At 39.3% G+C, this 22,800-nt stretch overlaps 1 long non-coding RNA gene across 1 annotated transcript; it reads right to left on the bottom strand.

Moving 5' to 3' along the window:
* Positions 1-3,865: 3,865 nt before the first annotated feature.
* On the bottom strand, positions 3,866-16,307 carry LOC126999215 (uncharacterized). Its single transcript, XR_007753145.1, has 4 exons — positions 15,771-16,307; positions 14,636-14,699; positions 12,844-13,629; positions 3,866-5,372 (listed from the first exon to the last, which is right to left on the bottom strand). It is a non-coding gene; the product is annotated as an uncharacterized LOC126999215 (long non-coding RNA).
* Positions 16,308-22,800: the final 6,493 nt, after the last annotated feature.

Here is a 22,800-nt window from a genome sequence, read left to right as displayed (position 1 = left end):
TTTTTTTCAGATTACTTGAAAACTTGAATCATATCCCCTCGTAGGCGTCTTTTCTCCAATGTAAAGAGACTGAGTCGCTTGAGTCGTTCCTCGTACGGTTGAGCCTTTAAGGTTGGTATCATCTTCGTGGCGCGTCGTTGAATCCTTTCCAGTAAATCAATGTCCTCTCTGTAATTAGGAGACCAGAACTGTACTGCATACTCGAGGTGCGGTCTTACCATGGAATTATACAAGGATAGCATCACGTCTGGCGTTTTACACTCGAAGTTCCTCGCTATGAACGCGAGCATAGTGTTGGCTTTGTTGTATGCTTTTTTACAGTGATTCGCGTGTTTCAGGTCACTAATGATTGCGACTCCAAGATCCTTTTCCTCCTGCATCGCTTGCAGAGGTTTCCCATTCATGATGTATGTGTGGTTACTATTTCTGGACCCAATGTGGATGACTTTGCATTTGTCAATATTAAAGGACATTTGCCATTTTTCCGACTATTCGATAATGTGATTGAGGTCTTTCTGAATGATTTCGCAGTCGGTCTTTGTGAGGGCCTTTCCACCCACCTTGGTGTCATCAGCAAATTTCGATATTGTGGATTTCATTCCTGATTCGAGGTCGTTGATATATATGATGAAGAGAATGGGTCCCAGCACTGACCCTTGAGGCATTCCACTAGTGACTGGAAGCCAATCGGAAGGCTGTCCGTTGACTAGTACTCGTTGTTTTCTGTCGGTGAGCCAATCTCTTATCCACGCGATCAGATTGGCTCCAATGCCCGCCGAGTGCAGTTTCTTAAGGAGTCGCTCGTGCGGTACCTTGTCGAAAGCTTTCTGAAAGTCCAGGTATATAACATCACTGGGGATGTGGGCATCCCAGTTCTTATATATACCTTGGAAGAAGTCTAATAAATTCGTTAGGCAGGAGCGCTTGTTTCTGAAGCCATGCTGGGTGTCGGAGATTACATTATTATCTTCTAGAAACTTAACAAGTTTGTCTCTAATAATCTTTTCGAGTATTTTTCCTGCCACTGATGTCAAACTTATGGGCCTGTAGTTTAATGCAACGCTTTTGTCTCCTTTTTTGAAAATCGGTGTTACGTTCGCCATCTTCCAGTTTTCCGGGACCTTGTTCAATTGAGCAGACTGGTTGAATATGTTAGTGAGTGGCTGAAGTATTTGTTGTTTAAGCTCTTTTAATAACCGCGGGGACAAACCGTCAGGTCCTGTTGACTTGCTCGTGTCGAGTTTGTCCAAATACTTTTTCACTTCTTGGTCGCATATTGAGTCAATTTCCATGGGCGTGATTCCACTCGGCGGGTCAGGGCTCTCGGGCATGGTTTCGATGTCCTCAACTTGTGAATACGGATGCGAAGTTACTGTTGAGGAATCTGGCCATCTGTTTACTGTCTTGAGTTACAGATCCAGTCTCGTCTGTCAAGTGACCAATATTGGATTTTACTTTCTTTTTCGATCTGATGTATGTGAAGAGTTTTTTTGAGTTTGTCTTGAAGTCACGCGCTATTTGTTTTTCGTAGTTGCGTTTACTACTCCGAATAAGGGTGCGACAAGCTCTGAGGCTGGTGTGGTACTGTGTACGGGCTTCGGCCGTGTCATTCTCTTTCATTAGGTTATAATTCCTTTTTTTTAGGTTTACCGCCCTTTTTATTTCTCTGGTCATCCACGGTGGATCTACGGCACCATTTACTCGCCTGGGTTTTGTAGGCACTGTAGCCTTTTCTACTCCCAAAAGCTTATTTTTGAAGTTGTTCCACACGTTGTCGATTGTATTGTCGGTTAGGTTAAGTTGGTCCCAGGTCGCAGGGGGAAGCAGCTCACGGGCTAGGTTGAAATTTGCTTTTTTGAAGTCTGGTATCACTGACGGATTGTCTACGAGTTTGTGACTTATGTTGACATTGAAACGGATTAAGTGGTGATCGCAACCATTAATTTTTTCACCAACTTCACAGTCGCGAATGAGGTCGGGGTCGCTTACTAATACCAGATCCAGCAGATTATTATCACTGATTATTAAATTAGAGTGCCGTCATTCAATTAAATCACGATTTTTCTTTAATCTTTAAACTAGCTAGATTATTTCAATTATATAATTATATTTAGTACGTGTCTCTGAAACAATACATGACGTCTTGAACAGCCAATCGGGTGAAAGGGGGGCGGAGCTTAGTCAGTGTGGGGGAGGGGCTTCTCGGTGCAAACTGACCAAGTTAATTTGGACAGACTATAGTGTCCCTCCTCTTGGCTGTGTACTTATACCACTAGGTATATTGTGTATTCCCCTAAATCTAAGTAAATGTAAGGAATTTCCCTACATGTAGGGTATTTCTCAACCCCCCATAACTCAAAAACTATGCATTTGCGACGCATTTCATGTTTACCACCGCATTCCCCGCAGTCTCAATGGCCTCCTAGCCAATTGTTGCGAGGGATGAATATGAGAAAACACTAAAATAATACCCATTCCTGTACGGAGGAAGTGACTCCACATGTTGCAGTTATTACACTTAATGCCAGTGTACCTGGCATATAATGCATGGGAATACATCACCCTTACCTTGGGTGCCTTTGTTCACATCATGGGTGGGGGTGGCCATCTTTATGGTGTTCTATTTTCCTACTGTTTTTGTAAAACTACAGCAGTTTGTATGCGTGTTATGCACCTGATGGATGCCCTACGCATTATTATTCAAATCCAGACTTCCCAAACACTTATGGCCCTTTCCTTATGAGGCCCAGGATTTGCTAATACCTACACTCAAAGTTGACGAGGATAGCTTTTACTCTTAATAATTTGAAACTATTAACTTTGATCGTAACTTTAAGAGTAAAAGTTAATAGCTCTCGAGGATACGGGCCCAGATCTTCTTTATTTTTATGCCACTTAATGAAGGGGATTTCCTTGGGGATGATAGATCAATGCCGATATGTGTGGGGGCATGACTGGGTGTGACCTGGCCTAACCTAAGCTGACCTTTTGCGTGTTATGCACCTGTATAGGTGCCCTGCGCATTATAAATCCAGATCCAGATCCAGACACTGGAACCATAGAACACAAGTCACTGCATTGTTTGGCTTGTGGCAGTCACTTTCCACGGGTGTTATTCAGGCTAACTGGCTTTTTCAACAACCCAAAGTTTATTGCATGCAAGACTTTTACAGGTTAGAAATACTCACCTTTTATCATGTGATGTTGCCTCTATCTTCTCCTCTCGTTCCCAGTCATGCCTGGTGGATACCGATTATTAACTATTAATTAGTTTAGAGGGACTAATTCCTCATTGAAAGTCAAAATCCTCTCTCGCAAGTCTGAGGCCATGTTGACGGAGGGTACGCGAGAACAACACTGCTATCAGCTGGCCTTTGTTTACTTTCGCTCCAAACCGGGGGAGAGGACATTTATGTTAAGGAGGGCGCGGGAGAACACGACACCGGGCAGGTATAAATCTTGGGTCTTCGTCTGAGGCAAAGAGACTATATACGAAGAGATAGTGGTATGTAGTAATTCCTCGGGCGTGCGGAAGTAGCGCCATCTATTGCAGCCCACCAAAAACGTCACTTTTCAGGGGTAGCTTAACTATTTTTGAAGTACCTGCCACAGCACCCTATCCAGCCTTCACTTATTTTTTTTCATTGTAAAATGATTTACTAATGGGGTAAAGAAAAATATATTTGTTCTTATGTTTTATTAGGTATTATCTACACTGTATCAATTTGTTTTTTTAGTAAAAATATGATGTTGAAAGCATTTGCTAATATATATATATATATATATATATATATATATATATATATATATATATATATATATATATATATATATATATATATATATATATATATATATATGTGTGTGTGTGTGTGTGTGTAGCAAACATATCCAGTGCTTTAAATACAAGCAAAGCATACAACATTCTATGCATGCTAAATTACTATAATGCCTTTGCAACTGTGGTAACCCGGATGTCACACTGGTCCTGTGTCCCAGGGTAATGGGTTCCCTAACACCACAGGCTCATGGGCTAATGTTACAGAGATGAGCACCGAGGCCACGTGCTGCTACAGCGTATGCCCCCAGCCTTACCTTTACCTTTTGCAAAATGCTCTTAGCTGAGTAAAAATATCATACTAACTGTACAAGTGCCAGATAATGGCAAGCATTGCATACTGCTTGACAGGGCAGAGAACAAAAGCTTCTAAGCATTACAACTGAAATAAACAATGGGAGACACTCAAAGCTTGTTAACTGAACATGACCCAATTTATAACAGGCAAAACCAACAATGGTGCGTTATATACAATAAAAACTGTATAAAAATGTTGCAAGGCACATCAATATAAGAGCAAAGCATCATAAAACATGCTGAAATACATGATGGAGGACATCAAGAAGGTAACACATGAGTTGTCTTAAATGGAATGCAATAACTTGGTGGTCCTGGGAGACAGGCGAGCCTGGAGGTGAAAATGGAATGTAGGACACGGTATGATCTCACAAGCTCTGACCTTGGTGTCAGGGTCATGAAGATATTAAGCTCAGCAGGCACAACTATGCAGCGGAGGCACATATGATAAAAGCAAATGAGACAAAATAAGGCAACTCATAGTGTAAGAAAATAGCAGGAAAGTTATGCTGCAGTATGTGACACACCAAATTACAGGGCAGAGAGTGATATGTATTTCATAGGCTACATCAGTAAACATGTAGCATTTATTGCAGGAAGCACACATTAAAGTTGGATGTAATAAAATATATGTTTTTAGCACACATTAAAGTTGGATGTAATAAAATCATTTGATATGAAACTCCTTGAACTGGCCAACCAAACAAACCACTCTCTGTCCCCACCCCCTTCAAAAAAGCATTATTTTTCACAAGGTTTATGAGGCATTAGTCAAGAATATCAACTGCCATTACATTTTGTAAATCATACCTATGTGATTATGTATATCATATAAAGCAGAAAAAAATTTGCAAGCTGTAATACAAACAAGATTACTCCTGGAAGCCACATTAATGATGCCAGACACGTGATGATAGACACTTAGTGTGATGAAATTACATGCTGTATTTCACATTATGAAACCAAGACAAGTGTCACTGCAGCACATTATTAGGTAAGGCAGACACCAAAAGGTTGTTACCTGAACAAGATTAAATATAACAGGCAAAATCCACAATAAAGCATTGCATACTGTTGGGTAGGGGAGAGAACAAATGCTTCCAAGCATTACACCTGAAATAAACAATGGCAGATATTCAAAGCCATCTGATTTATAATAGGCAAAACCAACAATGGTGCATTACATGCGATATCTGGCAGGGGATTCCTTGCATTACAATTGGAAAGTGGCAGACACCTAAAGCTTTTTAACTGAACAAGATCTGATTTATAACAGGCAAAACCAACAATGGTGCATTACGTGTGATATCTAGCAGGGAAGATATAAATGATCTCTTGCATTACAACTGGAAAGTGGCAGACACCCAAAGCTTGTTAATTGAACAAGATCTGATTTATAACAAGCAAGCCCAACAATGGTGCATTACTTGCAATATTTGGCAAAGTATATGGAAAAAAATTCTTGGCGTAACAAGAGCATAGCTGGGCGTTATCGCGATAAGTTATCGCGATACTTTATCGCTGATAACAAAATCGGATTATCGACCATCCGCTACTTATTTAAATATATATCGGTATCTTCGTTACTTTTGTAACCAAACTAGCGATAATCGCTATTTTTTTTCCGCCTCAGAAAAAAAAACGTTGTCTCCCTACTGCGCATGCGTGGCCCGGTGTTGTATGAAAAAACTTCGGGGTATGAAATATCTTCGGTGATGAGATTTCATACTTAGATCATGAAAATTAAAACACTAGGTTATTTTTTTATGCTACTCAAAAATCAATAAATCATAGAAAAATCATTTAACTTTCCCCCAAAAATGATTATTCACTGCCTCAAATTTGATATTCCATATTCGTTTGTGACCATGCCATGATACTGAAGGCACCCGGTGTTGTGTTATTTGGTGTCCCATCGTCAAAAGCTGGCGCTTTTGTGTACAAACACTGGTCTCTCGTGAACTGCGCATGTGTCTTAACACATTAAGAGTTGCTGGAAAGCTGAATCAAACATACTGTACAACCATCCTCGCTGTTTCTAGAACGACGTACACTCTGTACATATAAATACAACTCGTACAGAGTGTAGTTCTAGAAACAGTGAGGATGGTGGTAGTGGTACTATATGTCTGATTCAGTCTTCCAGCAACCCTTAATTACGGTTTAAAAGCTTTGTGAGACTGTGCAGGTCTACGCTTACTGGTCTGTGCATGCACCGTTCACGAGAGACCAGTGTTTGTAAACAATTTTTGACGGTGGAGACACCAAATAACACAACACCGGTTCATGCATTTCTAGTATTACCGTCCATATGTATGTGTCAACGTGTGGTTTTAAGGTTTTGTAAGTTTCCTAAAATACAGATAATGAAAATTTGAATTCATCAATGTTGTTCTATCTGAAATATCAATATAGTATTGTTTTCGCCAATCGGACTTATCGCTAGCTAGTATCGGAATTGTGGATTTATATCGGGTATCGGTTATCGCCTATATTTGTGTCTCTAGTTAACGAATATCGGTTATCGCCGTTAAGGTTTTTCATTATCAGTTATCGGTTATCGGGAATAAGGTTTTCTGTTATCGTGCCCAGCTATGAACAAGAGTAATACTAAATAATGGCAAATCCCACGAAGTTTCTCTTCTTTTGACAAAGCCTGTGCTCTTTGCTGCAGGGCTGTCAGAGTCTGTTTGCTCCAGCCAACATGTACTGAAATACCCCTGAGTCATGAGTGAAGTGTAGAAACTGAAGACAAGTGAAATACTGTGCTCAGAAATCTATTAGCATTTGGACTTTGATAGTATAAGGCCAGAGCAAACCTCCTCTCTTGTAACCCATATCTCCTACAAGGCTTAGATCTTGGCATCTTGCAGCATGTTGAACCTGACCTCAGAAAAAAATCCATCCCTATTGGATCTAAAAAATTGCTGGCTCTGGGCAAAAACTGCCCAGGATTTGTAACAGCCTGGGCTTTGAGCTGCCTTGCCTCCCGGCGCAGACGACAGACTGTTGTGTGCAGCAATTTTCACTTTTCATGTCTGAAAATACATGAAAAAATATTTAATCACAATTAATTATAATTCTAAATAATAAAATATGTGCATGTAATTGCATTATTTTCAGTGCTATAAGGACAGTGAATCTAAGCATTGACATTATGTCTGCACGCCAGCATCGATGGAAGGCTTCACTTAGATTGCCTGACAAGAGTAATATTTTCAGGAGAGATGGGGGAGAGGATACAACTGGAGACTCTTGACAGATATAATGTCAAGATCTACAAGCACCCATTTACCATATATATCTTTGATGTTCAGTCCATACTAAAACATTTGTCAATGTGTTGCCACACTAAAAATATAAAAATTCCCTGTTTCTGCAATGTTAGTCATACCTAAGCCCTGCTAAACCATCCAAGTGAATCAAGAATGAGTTCTGGGCTAATACTAAATGGCACCACTATAAAAAAAAAAGCCTGCATCATGACGGGCCTGGGCCGACCGCCAGGCGCCTGAAGAAAACCTACCGGCGCTATAGGCAGGTGGAAAAAAAAAAAAAAAAAAAAAGGATCACATCAGAAGAATGGACAAAGGTTTGTTAGTGGCACTTCAAGGTTATGCTACCTCTTCAAAGATTGGCCAGTCATGGTTTAAAGTGGAACAGGATAAACAAGAAACAGGTAGATATCTGTGGACACTACTGTTACTATCAATTGCCAGCCAATGGCAAAATTTGAACCTATGCTATCAAAAACATAAGACCCATATGCTGATCACTCGACTAATCGTAACGGTACTACACCCATAGAAACATAATAAAGAGTTTAAATATATCATTCAAAATTTCAACCTTTTTACATACTTTTTTTTTTGAAATATGAAGCCTACTGGTGTAACAGTTGAATATTGAACTCAATTTGTATGCAGAGATGTGAGGTATGTTATTAAGCTGTAATGTTTCCGACACATTAGTTGTGATTAAAGCAACACGGAATAGTAACTAAAGAGGATAAATTATCACTGAGAAGAAGAGGTTCCTTACTATATTAATTGTGGTGAGCTTGATGGCCGAGTCGAGTTTCCTCCAACCCCATCAAGTTCACACCCTGTTGAGAGGCAATTTTTTAATCAAAGTGAAAAATGGATGCAAATGGTCACTAAAACTAGTTATTATACTTGGTGTCACAAATTTGGGCAAAGAATTTAGGGAAGGACTCCTGGACTTGGCGTCACTGATGAGGTAAATGATCTCGTGCACTCATTGGGCTATAATATATACATTGTTATAATGTGTATTATTGTCTTGTTACTATATATTACCTACTGATAATGGAAATACATGTCAGGATTAATCATCAAATACAAGGAAAAAAGAATCATGTATTGAAATTGTGAACTTTTAAGTTCATGTAACAAACAAAGTTTATTATACACAAAAAGGTTGGATACTTCAGATGTAAAAGATTTTTGGATATAACATCACCCCCTTCCTCCATATTGGTTCTTTAAAGCAAGGGTTGACTACAGCTGATTATTATTTGCGGCAGGTTACACGACACTTTTTTAGTCCAAACCATCTGGAAATCAATGATCATTATAAGGAATACTTCTCATGAGTAGCTACTAAAATTTGACAACCTAGAAGGATGCACCATCAGACTGTAAAGGATAGATATATTATAAGACATAGCTACATTGGTGGATCCAAAGGGGGGCCCAGGCCCCCCCAATGTTCCTGAGTGATACAGGAAAACTAGCTCAAAAGCGCGCTGCGGCTAAAACAATGCTTTGGCACAAAGTCCAGGCCGTTACACCCATTGATTTAGGTCACTCCACCAGTTTTTCAAGACCAGGACTGCCTAGAATGGCTAATCGGTAATGCTAATGCTCCTTCCACCCGCAAAAAGTCTGACGTCCTCCCAAAAAACTCATTTCCTGGATCTGCACCCAAAGACATACCGTAACATGGTTCAGTGATCATGGACAAAAAAATGTTAAGACAATCAATATCCAATCATTTCAGGATACATAAATCAGCATCCATATGAAGGAATTCTACAACTTAAAAGTGATGTTGAGCAGGGCATGTGTTAAGTGACTTGCACAGTCTATTTTGTGAAGTCATAATTAGATTAATAACACAACAATCAACAAACACTAGATGAAGTATTCATACCAAAATCAGTACATGGAGCTGGTGCACTGCAATGGGAAGCACATTCCTGCAGCTCACCAAGAGGGTTGAATGATGCCATGTACTTCAGGGGGGGTGGCTAAATGTCTTCACCTTTGGCCTCTTTCTTGGACTCTCCCCCTTCAGCTGCCACATTCTCTTGGATGATATCGGACGTGTTCGGATCTGTTGGGATGTGGTTGTGTTAGATGTGGAATAACATACGACAGTGGAACATGGAAGGAAAGAGTATGTCCACACGGTAAAATACAGAGATGAGGATTGCACTGCATTAGTTGAGTGATTACAAGATGTAAATTGAAATTCTTTGGATACTGAAAGGATGTACGGGGACAACTGGGTGAGAAGAGAGAGAGAGATGCAGATTTTTGTTATATAGCTAGTTACACCAATGAAGACTTAGGACATACACATTCAGAAAGACCACAATTTTGGCTGCTAGACAGAAAAACACTAGATGTCAAAGTGCCAGGACATTTAAGGAAGTAATAATAAGAAAAGCAATAATAATTAATGAGTATAAATATATTTCTGATATTTTTGTTTATCTTAATGCTAGTATTGGAATTTTCAAACACTAAGAATATAATAAATAAATATTGATAAATTAATTAAAATAAATACATTAATTGTACTAATACTACCACTAACAATATTAACAGCACTGCACCTAAGAGACTGAGCAATAAACTGAGTCTGATATGTATCCATAATTAAACTGTCTCTGTCTGAGTGTTATGTGAAGCTTGCTCCATGCACCGTGATAGGAATGGCATAGATGCATGCAGGTTGCTGAGATGCTTTCTTTAAACAAAGGAGACAGCTCAAGAGCAACAAAGCGTACTAGAAAAAAAAGCCCCACTACTCGCCACTCCCAAACAGACAAAAGTTGAGTCTTGATACACTCTTCTTGAAGGTCAAATTATAGGCAGGAGGAAATGCAGACGATGGAAGGCTGTTCCAGAGTTTATCAGTGCAAGGGATGAAAGAGTGAAGATGCTGGTTAACTTTTGCATAAGATGTTTGGCAAGATAGAACATGCAGTAATTGACTTCAATTAGAAAAGTATAGATTTAGGAGGGAAATGGGCAGGCATTGGTTTAGTAATAGGGTGGTGGGGGAATGGAATAGACTCAGCAATCACATAGTGAGTGCAGGGACGATAGCTTGTTTTAAGAGTAGACTGGATAGCTACATGGACGAGGGTGACAGGTGGTAATGGGGAGGAATCTGGAGCTGCCGTGTGTAGGCCATTCGGCCTCTTGCCGCGGGAGGAGGGGAGGCATGCAGTTAGCAAGTTCAGAACAACTGTCAGCGTGAAAATGATTATAATTTCCACATTATCATTATTTATATATATATATATATATATATATATATATATATATATATATATATATATATATATATATATATATATATATATATATATCACTTACCCCGGCTGGCATCCTTCCGTAATAAATGTAGCTTCACACCAGGCTGTGTCCTCTTTATCACTACAAAGGGACATGATATGAGGCTCCGGCTGGTAAACAAAGAGACTGTATACGAAGAGATAGTGGTATGTAGTAATTCCTCGGGCGTGCGGAAGTAGCGCCATCTGTTGCAGCCCACCAAAAACGTCACTTTTCAGGGGTAGCTTTACTATTTTTGAAGTACCTGCCACAGCACCCTATCCAGCCTTTACTTATTTTTTTCATTATTGTAAAATGATTTACTAATGGGGTAAAGAAAAATATATTTGTTCTTATGTTTTATTAGGTATTATCTACACTATATCAATTTGTTATTTTAGGAAAAAATATGGTGTAGAAAGCATTTTATAATATATATATATATATATATATATATATATATATATATATATATATATATATATATATATATATATATATATATATATATATATATATATATATATATATATATATATATATATATATATATATATATATATATATATATATATGTGTGTGTGTGGCAAACATATCCAGTGCTTTAAATACAAGCAAAGCATACATCATTCTATGCATGCTAGATTACTATAATACCTTTGCAACTGTGGTAACCTGGATGTCACACTGGTCCTGTGTCCCAGGGTAATGGGTTCCCTAACACCACGGGCTCAAGGGCCAATGTTACAGAGATGAGCACTGAGGCCACGTGCTGCTACAGCGTATGCCCCCAACCGTACCTTTACCTTTTGCAACATGCTCTTAGCTGAGCAAAAATATCATACTAACTGTACAAGTGCCAGATAATGGCAAGCATTGCATACTGCTTGACAGGGCAGAGAACAAAAGCTTCTAAGCATTACAACTGAAATAAACAATGGGAGACACTCAAAGCTTGTTAACTGAACATGACCCGATTTATAACAGGCAAAACCACCAATGGTGCGTTATATACAATGAAAACTATATAAAAATGTTGCAAGGCACATCAATATAAGAGCAAAGCACCATAAAACATTCTGAAATACATGATGGAGGACATCAAGAAGGTAACACATGAGTTGTCTTAAATGGAATGCAATAACTTGGTGGTCCTGGGAGACAGCTGAGACTGGAGGTGAAAATGAGATGTAGGACATGATATGATCTCACAAGCTCTGACCTTGGTGTCATGGTCATGAAGATATTAAGCTCAGTAGGCACAACTATGCAGCGGAGGCACATATGATAAAAGCAAATGAGACAAAATAAGGCAACTCAGTGTAAAAAAATAGCAGGAAAGTTATGCTGCAGTATGTGACACACCAATTAAATTACAGGGCAGAGAGTGATATGTATTTCATAGGCTACATCAGTAAACATGTAGCATTTATTGCAGGAACCACACATTAAAGTTGGATGTAATAAAATATATGTTTTTAGCACACATTAAAGTTGGATGTAATAAAATCATTTGATATGAAACTCCTTGAACTGGCCAACCAAACAAACCACTCTCTGCTCCCCCCCCTTCAAAAAAGCATTATTTTTCACAAGGTTTATGAGGCATTAGTCAAGAATATTAACTGCCATTACATTTGGTCAAAAAAAAAAAAAAAAAAAAAAAAAAAAAATCACACCTATGTGATTATGTATATCATATAAAGCAGAAAAAACATTGCATGCTGTAATACAAACAAGATTACTCCTGGAAGCCACATTAATGATGCCAGACACGTGATGATAGACACTTAGTGTGATGAAATTACATGCTGTATTTTACATTATGAAACCAAGACAAGTGTCACTGCAGCACATTATTAGGTAAGGCAGACACCAAAAGCTTGTTACCTGAACAAGATTAAATATAACAGGCAAAATCCACAATAAAGCATTGCATACTGTTGGGTAGGGAAGAGAACAAATGCTTCCAAGCATTACACCTGAAATAAACAATGGCAGATATTCAAAACTTGTGAGCTGAACAAGACCTGATTTATAACAGGCAAGACCAACAATGGTGCATTATGCGATATGGCAGCAGGATTCCTTGCATTAGAATTGGAAAGTGGCAGACACCTAAAGCTTGTTAACTGAACAAGATCTGATTTATAACAGGCAAAACCAACAATGGTGCATTACATGCGATATCTGGCAGGGGATTCCTTGCATTAGAATTGGAAAGTGGCAGACACCTAAAGCTTGTTAACTGAACAAGATCTGATTTATAACAGGCAAAACCAACAATGGTGCATTACATGTGATATCTGGCAGGGAAGATAAATGATTCCTTGCATTACAACTGGAAAGTGGCAGACACCCAAAGCTTGTTAATTGAACAAGATCTGATTTATAACAGGCAAGCCCAACAATGGTGCATTACTTGCAATATTTGGCAAAGTATATGGAAAAAAATTCTTGGCGTAACAAGAGTAATACTAAATAATGGCAAATCCCACGAAGTTTCTCTTCTTTTGACAAAGCCTGTGCTCTTTGCTGCAGGGCTGTCAGAGTCTGTTTGCTCCAGCCAACATTTACTGAAATACCCCTGAGTCATGAGTGAAGTGTTGAAACTGAAGGCAAGTGAAATACTGTGCTCAGAAATCTATTAGCATTTGGACTTTGATAGTATAAGGCCAGAGCAAACCTCCTCTCTTGTAACCCATATCTTCTACTGGGCTTAGATCTTGGTATCTTGCAGCATGTTGAACCTGACCTCAGAAAAAATCCATCCCTATTGGATCTAAAAAATTGCTGGCTCTGGGCAAAAACTGCCCAGGAGTTGTAACAGCCTGGGCTTTGAGCTGCCTTGCCTCCCGGTGCAGACGGCAGACTGTTGTGTGCAGCAATTTTCACTTTTCATGTCTGAAAATACATGAAAAAATATTTAATCACAATTAATCACAATTCTAAATAATAAAATAGGTGTATGTAATTGCATTATTGTCAGTGCTATAAGTGAATCTAAGCACTGACATTATGTCTGCACACCAGCTTCGATGGAAGGCTTCACTTAGATTGCCTGACAAGAGTAATATTTTCAGGAGATGGGGGAGAGGATACAACTGGAGACTCTTGACAGATATAATGTCAAGATCTACAAGCACCCATTTACCATATATATCTTTGATGTTCAGTCCATACTAAAACATTTGTCAATGTGTTGCCACACTAAAAATATAAAAATTCCCTGTTTCTGCAATGTTAGTCATACCTAAGCCCTGCTAAACCATCCAAGTGAATCAAGAATGAGTTCTGGGCGGCAGCATGAGCCAATACTAAATGGCACCACTATAAAAAAAAATTGCCTGCATCATGACGGGCCTGGGCCGACCGCCAGGCGCTTGAAGAAAACCTACCGGCGCTATAGGCAGGTGGAAAAAAAAAAAAAAAAAAAAAATCACATCAGAAGAATGGACAAAGGTTTGTTAGTGGCACTTCAAGGTTATGCTACCTCTTCAAAGATTGGCCAGTCATGGTTTAAAGTGGAACAGGATAAACAAGAAACAGGTAGATATCTGTGGACACTACTGTTACTATCAATTGCCAGCCTATGGCAAAATTTGAACCTATGCTATCAAGAACATAAGACCCATATGCTGATCAATCGACTAATCGTAACGGTACTACACCCATTGAAACATAATAAAGAGTTTGAATATATCATTCAAAATTTCAACCTTTTTACATACGTTTTTTTTAAGATATGAAGCCTACTGGTGTAACAGTTAAATATTGAACTCAATTTGTATGCAGAGATGTGAAGTATGTTATTAAGCTGTAATGTTTCCAACAGATTAGTTGTGATTAAAGCAACATGGAATAGTAACTAAAGAGGATAAATTATCACTGAGAAGAAGAGGTTCCTTACTATATTAATTGTGGTGAGCTTGATGGCCGAGTCGAGTTTCCTCCAACCCCATCAAGTTCACACCCTGTTGAGAGGCAATTTTTTAATCAAAGTGAAAAATGGATGCAAATGGTCACTAAAACTAGTTATTATACTTGGTGTCACAAATTTGGGCAAAGAATTTAGGGAAGGACTCCCGGACTTGGCGTCACTGATGAGGTAAATGATCTCGTGCACTCATTGGGCTATAATATATACATTGTTATAATGTGTATTATTGTCTTGTTACTATATATTACCTACTGATAATGGAAATACATGTCAGGATTAATCATCAAATACAAGGAAAAAGAATCATGTATGGAAATTGTAAACTTTAAGTTCATGTAACAAACAAGGTTTATTATACACAAAAAGGTTGGATACTTCAGATGTAAAAGATTTTTGGATATAACATCACCCCCCTCCTCCATATTGGTTCTTTAAAGCAAGGGTTGACTACAGCTGATTATTATTTGCGGCAGGTTACACGACACTAAATTTTTTTAGTGCAAACCATCTGGAAATCAATGATCATTATAAGGAATACTTCTCATGAGTAGCTACTAAAACTTGATAACCTAGAAGGATGCACCATCAGACTGTAAAGGATAGATATATTATAAGACATAGCTACATTGGTGGATCCAAAGGGGGGCCCAGGCCCCCCCAATGTTCCTGAGTGATACAGGAAAACTAGCTCAAAAGCGCTGCGGCTAAAACAATGCTTTGGCACAAAGTCCAGGCCGTTACACCCATTGATTTAGGTCACTCCACCAGTTTTTCAAGACCAGGACTGCCTAGAATGGCTAATCGGTAATGCTAATGCTCCTTCCACCCGCAAAAAGTCTGACGTCCTCCCAAAAACTCATTTCCTGGATCTGCACCCAAAGACATACCGTAACATGGTTCAGTGATCATGGACAAAAAAAATGTTAAGACAATCAATATCCAATCATTTCAGAATACATAAAGCAGCATCCATATGAAGGAATTCTACAACTTAAAAGTGATGTTGAGCAGGGCATGTGTTAAGTGACTTGCACAGTCTATTTTGTGAAGTCATAATTAGATTAATAACACAACAATCAACAAACACTAGATGAAGTATTCATACCAAAATCAATACATGGAGCTGGTGCACTGCAATGGGAAGCACATTCCTGCAGCTCGCCAAGAGGGTTGAATGCTGCCATGTACTTCAGGGGGGGTGGCTAAATGTCTTCACCCTTGGCCTCTTTCTTGAACTCTCTCCTTCAGCTGCCACATTCTCTTGGATGATATCGGACGTGTTCGGATCTGTTGGGATGTGGTTGTGTTAGATGTGGAATAACATACGACAGTGGAACATGGAAGGAAAGAGTATGTCCACACGGTAAAATACAGAAAAAATTCTTTGGATACTGAAAGGATGTACGGGGATAACTGGGTGAGAAGGGAGAGAGATGCAGATTTTTATGTTAAAGAGCTAGGTACACCAATGAAGACTTAAGGCATACACATTCAGAAAGACCACAATTTTGGCTGCTAGACGGAAAAGCACTAGATGTCAAAGTGCCAGGACATTGAAGGAAGTAATAATAAGAAAAGCAATAATAATTAATAAGTATAAATATATTTCTGATATTTTTGTTTATCTTAATACTAGTATTGGAATTTTCAAACACTAAGAATATAATAAATAAATATTCATAAATTAATTAAAATAAATACATTAATTGTACTAATACTACCACTAACAATATTAACAGCACTGCACCTAATAGACTGAGCAATAAACTGAGTCTGATATGTAACCATAATTAAACTGTCTCTGTCTGAGTGTTATGTGAAGCTTGCTCCATGCACCATGATAGGAATGGCATAGATGCATGCAGGTTGCTGAGATACTTACAGTCACCAGCCACTTGTAGATATGGCACCGAAATGTGTTGGAAGCATTGGCGGCCAACTTCCATTTATATAATTATTATTTTCTTTAAACAAAGGAGACAGCTCAAGGGCAACAAAGCATACTAGAAAAAAAGCCCCACTACTCACCACTCCCAAACAGACAAAAGTAGTCTTGATACACTCTTCTTGAAGGTCAAATTATAGGCAGGAGGAAATGCAGACAATGGAAGGCTGTTCCAGAGTTTATCAGTGTAAGGGATGAGTGGAGATGCTGGTTAACTTTTGCATAAGATGTTTGGCAAGATAGAACATGCAGTAATTGACTTAAATTAGGAAAGTATAGATTTAGGAGGGAAATGGGCAGGCATTGGTTTAGTAATAGGGTGGTGGGGGAATGGAATAGATTCAGCAATCACATAGCGAGTGCAGGGACGATAGCTTGTTTTAAGAGTAGACTGGATAGCTACATGGACGAGGCTGACAGGTGGTAATGGGGAGGAATCTGAAGCTGTCGTGTGTAGGCCATTCGGCCTCGTGCCTTTGGAGGAGGGGAGGCATGCAGTTAGCAAGTTCAGAACAGCTGTCAGCGTGAAAATGATTAGAATTTCCACATTATCATTATTTATATATATCACTTACCCCGGCTGGCATCCTTCCGTAATAAATGTAGCTTCACCAGGCTGTGTCCTCTTTATCACCACAAAGGGACATGATTTGAGGCTCCGGCTGGTAAACGTGGCGGCCGCGGCGGTGTTATGATTTTTGAACGAGGCAGCGTTGCAATCGGAGCAGAGAAAGATATTGCTGCGAATAGCGTTATAATAAACAGTATAAGTTAGACCAAGATAATTATATTCACCCACTCTTTCCCCCTACAAACCAATGACTCAATTAATATAATATCATCATTACTGATGGAAGTCAGCGTGCGTGTTAAAACAATGAGTTTGGAAGAAAAACATGATTACATAGTTTTAAAGAACGGCAGTAGGGCTACAATTCCTTGGTTCATTCCAGTATATATATACAGAAAGGTTAAACACATAAAACACATCTAACCACACATGCAGAGAAAGTAATATAATTGCGGTATAATAATATAACAATAATAGCATTACTCATGACATGCAGTCAGGTTATATCTACCTAGTAAATATATACAGTATATATAGTTCCTGCTGTTCATTTTAATATTTATCTACCTTTATTTTTTTATTTAAAATGGGAAATAACCAGACTGAAGAAAAAAAGTAGCAACATTTGCTGCTTGATCCCATGTAGCAACACTGCTGATTGGTTCTGGGGGTTGGGGGTGGGTCTGGAGGGGGGGAGGCGCCTGAATGTAAACAAAGCTGCTCCTGCGCCATCTGTTGCAACCGACATACACCAACACCCGCCCACGGTCTCCCATAGAGGCCCCCTCTCCTGTTCTATAGTCTCCTTGGTCTGAGGCATCGACCTTCAAATGTAAACATTGCCGGGTGTTGCCAGACAGCCAGCGTGCCTCACCAAATCGTTTTACATTTAAACGTTCACTATTGCCTTACAAAACCCAATGATAATGGATATGATGTACTTCTATTCAATACTTTCACCACCATTTTAAGGTATTCTTACCCATTAATTTTCATATAAGATAACTGATCTCTCCGTTGTTGGCAACTTTACGTTCCCCACTACCCGTGGCGGCTGGAGCCCCAGCTATGGTGAAAACTTGCCTCTGAGACGAGACATACGTCAAACGCCTAATTTTTTTTATAAGTATGGGCCCAGAAGACCTGGCAGTCTATGGGGAGGGTGTCTGTCTACTACCGCTACCACTAGTAATCTACGTGTGGTAGGACGGGATAGAATAGATGAAGGCTTCTCCCCACCCACCTCTCCCTTCGACAACGTGCCGGTAGGAAATGGTTAGAAAAGAACACCATGTTCCTCTAAGGAAGAAAGGGACATGGAAATTTTACAGTAAAGAGAGATATAATAGGAAATTAAATTACTAACCTTAACTTACGCTACTGGTGACCTAAGCTGTGGGGGAAATTATTAACACAATTTCTTCAGGTTGGAGCCGTGCTGCAGTGTGCCTGAAACATACGAAAAGGGTCAGTAAAATCCTATATCCCTGAAGTACTTATCTAATGAAGACTTGAAGCTATTGATACTTTGTGAGCTAACTGCTGACGGCGGGAGTCTATTCCAGTGATCGAGGACTCTATTATTGAAATAACTTCTGCGCGCCAATGTGTTACATATGTTTCCCTTTAACTTCATACCGTTCCTGCGTGTTATTGTGTTGGCGTCTCTCTGAAATAGACTATCTGGGTTAATGTTTTCGAATCTATTAAGGATTTTGAACACTTCGATAACGTCCCCTCCTACCCTTCGCTTTTTTAAGGGAAACATATCTAAACGCTTTAAATGCTCGTCATACGGCAAGTTACGGAACGCTGGAATTTATTTGGTTGCTCGTATCTTCATCTTTTCTAGCAAAACTTGATCTTTGATATAATTCGGTGACCAGAACTGGACGGCGTAATCGAGGCGTGGTTTTAGAAATGCTGAATATAATCTCTTCACAAGTTCGGGTGATTTATAATCTGAATTTCTTGAGATTAATCCGAACATCATATTGGCTTTTTCAATCGCCGCTGTACATTGATCGCTCATTTTAAGTGTTACTGATAATGACATCAAGATCTTTTCTTGTTTTACTTCGCTGAGCTCATGTCCTTGAATCTGATATCTAAAGTTAGGGTTCTTTTCACCTTTGTGCATTACTTTACATTTATCTACGTTGAAACACATTTGCCACTTGTCTCTCCAGTCGGCAAGTCTTATTAAATCTGATTGAATATTCTCCCTATTTTTACTCTTCGTTACCATACCTCCTAATTTGGTGTCGTCGGCGAATTTGGCTACTTTTGATTGGATATCAATCTCTAAATCGTTCACGTAAATTATGAATAGTGTTGGCCCCAGGACCGATCCTTGAGGCACGCCACTGGTTACGGTTTCCAATCGGATGTTTCACCATTGAGAACTACACGCTGCTGTCTATCTGTGAGCCAGTCATGAATCCATGCGCACAGATGGTCACTTATACCGTGGGAACGCAGTTTTGAAATAAGCCTAACGTGGGGAACTTTATCAAACGCTTTCTGAAAGTCTTGGTAAATTATGTCATATGGGGCACGGGCGTCCCAGCTTGAGTATACGTCATTGAAGAAAGTTAATAAGTTAATGAGGCAAGATCGGTTACTACGAAATCCGTGCTGATTATCAGTTATCCAATCATTTCTTTCGAGGAAAGTGATCACTTCATCCCTGATTATTTTTTCGAATAGTTTAATTAGAACAGACGTGAGGCTGATAGGACGATAATGACTGGCTTGTTTTTTTTATCTCCTTTTTTAAAGATCGGGGTAACATTGGCTCTTTTCCACGCAAGGAGGACGCTTGCCTGTGCAAATGACTTGTTGAACATTAACGTTATGGGTAATTCTAGCTGTTGGCTACATTCTCTTAATACGCGAGGAGATAAATTGTCGGGACCCGGAGATTTATTTGGATCTATTTTTTTGCAGGTGCGCACGCACTGCACTGATATCAATTTCGGTCAGCGCATGCCTTGAAAAATATTCCTCGGGGCGGGGATCGATGTCATGTTCTCTTTTGTGAATACGCTACTGAAGGTTGAGTTTAGGACCGACGCCATTTTCTATTTTCTAATATTTTCTAATAGTTGGCCGATAATATTTTTAATAGTTTTTTTTGTTTGTTTCTTATGTAACTGAAAAATAACCAAGGATTTTTCTTAGCCTCAAGTGATATTTTCATCTCTCACTCGCGTTTCTGTTTTCTGATTTTCCTTTCGCATTCTCTCTTGATGTTGGTATATTTAGTATGATCCTGTGAATTGTGTGCCAGTTTATATTTCTTATACAGTTTTCTTTTTTCGACGTTGATTTTCTGTTGGGAATTAGTCATCCACAACGGCTTGTGGATCTCTGCCCTTCTTGGCTTAAGTGGGATGAATTTATTTACTCACCGAGATTTGTGCAGAAACGGTTATACATTTCTTGAACGCTGACGGTATTGAGCAAATGGTTCCAATTTACTGATACTAATTCTCTTCTTAGGTCCGTAAGATTCGCTTTACTATAGTTAGGTATTAAAAGTGAGTTTTCTATTGCTTTTGTTTCAATATTTATGACACATCTGATAATGTTGTGGTCGCTGCTTGCAAATGGCTCGCCGACCTCACAGGCATTAATGAGGTGACCGTCGGTCGTGAAGACTAAATCTAGAATGTTGTTTCCTCGTGTCGGCATGGTAACTGTTTGATAACTAAATGGGTCCTGCGCAAAGTTTATTAATCTAGAGCCTTCTCTATAGCCAAAGAGAGCAGACCAGTTAACGGAGTGGTTATTGAAGTCATCGCATATTACCGCATTTCTATTTCTGATAACGTTATTTATTTATGCGTAGAGATTTCCATCGATGTCTTCATTTGATTTAGAAAGCCGGTAAATTACGCCTAGAATATACTTTTCATTATTAATCGTCACTTGTACATACATTGAATCATATGCCTCTGTCACGGTTGTGTTAAACTGAATGACTTCTAAATTACTTCTCGTATATATTATTACACCTCCACCCATTTTGTGTAGACGACACTTAGCAAACGCATTGTAACCATTAATAGACACTTCACTTAACTGATGCTTGTCGCGTGTATTCAACCATGTTTCTGTGATCATAATAAAGTAGTTTTTTTCAGCAATTGCATGTATTATCAAGTAGTTACGCTTATGAATAATGCTACGGGCATTAACAAAAAAGATGTTTAATTTATTCGCCGTGTGTGCGCCATATATCAACTGTTGTTTCACTGGAATAGTGCGTCAGACCTGACTATCAACAACTACCAAACTATCTACAACTACGTATATATATATATATATATATATATATATATATATATATATATATATATATATATATATATATATATATATATATATATATATATATATATATCAGAGCTGGGCACTTCCGATCATCAGTCCAATCGTCCGATCTGCCGATCTGATCGGAACATCACTTGGCGATCGGCATGCAAAGATTGGATCATCTTTGTAAAAGGTAATCGGACTGTGGCGATCGGAACTTCACAAACTAACTTCCGATCACCGATCACAGAAAAGAAAGTGGTCAACGTTGTCATGGCAACAAGTGACTGCGGACTTCTTACAATTATTTTTATACACGTTGCTAAATAGTTACTTCAATAAGCGTCTTTATTTATAAAATTAAGCGATAATTACTGATCGTTAATTTATTTAATCCTGGTAAGGTATCGTGAACGAGACGCACAGGCGCAAAGTCGCTTTATTTGCTTGGCGGGACTTGTTACACGACGCCATGACAGTGTGGTGTGGGCTGCAGTAGTGGGCTTCCGCTCACTCCAGTAACCGAGTGGCCTGCCCCAATTGTCAGTTATGCATTTTCTGCTGCAGTGTTACCACCCTCTAATGGCGGCAGCGGCAGTTCCTTTTCGGAAAACCAACAAGACCTAAGCTAAAAGGGGGGGCTTCGCCCCGCCTCGACCCCCCCACCTTCTTAACCGGGGGGAGGGCTTTGCCTTCCCTCGACACCCCCCACCCACCCAGGAGGAGAAAGGGGGTCTCGCGAGACAGCGCAACATACCGCCCAGACCACGGCACCAAACTAACGCCCCATACCCCTCCCATCCAAGAACTAATCTAACCTCTTCTTGAATGTGTATATCGTGTTGGCGCTCACCACATGACTTCTACGTCTGTTCCACTCATCCATCACTGCTGGCAAACCAATTCTTGCCTATGTGTTTGTTGAACCTGAACTTATCCAACTTAATTAAACCCATTGCTACGTGTCCTACCCGGTGTGGTGTCATCTGCCATCCACGTATCCTAAGACATCCCATCCAATCTACGCATGCGCGGGATTGACTTACAAACAAAGGGTGGATGAACTGCGACACGGTACCGTGTCTTTGTCGACTGCCTATCGCGATATGTCTCACCTGAGTTTGTTTTTTTATCTTTTAAAAGTAAATGTTGACGTATGTTTTGAATTTGAAAATTGCTTGAAATATGAAAGTTTCTTCCTGCACCCTTTGTATGTTAGTAAATGAGGTAAATGAGGTATGTCGGTAAATGTGATAACTGAGATAATCTGCTCCCCTTGTATGTCGGTAAATGTGATAA

Source organism: Eriocheir sinensis, chromosome 16 (assembly GCF_024679095.1).
Source record: "Eriocheir sinensis breed Jianghai 21 chromosome 16, ASM2467909v1, whole genome shotgun sequence".
NCBI lineage: Eukaryota > Metazoa > Arthropoda > Malacostraca > Decapoda > Varunidae > Eriocheir > Eriocheir sinensis.
Note: the sequence above shows the minus strand (reverse complement) of the source record. Positions and strands in the feature narration are given on the sequence as shown.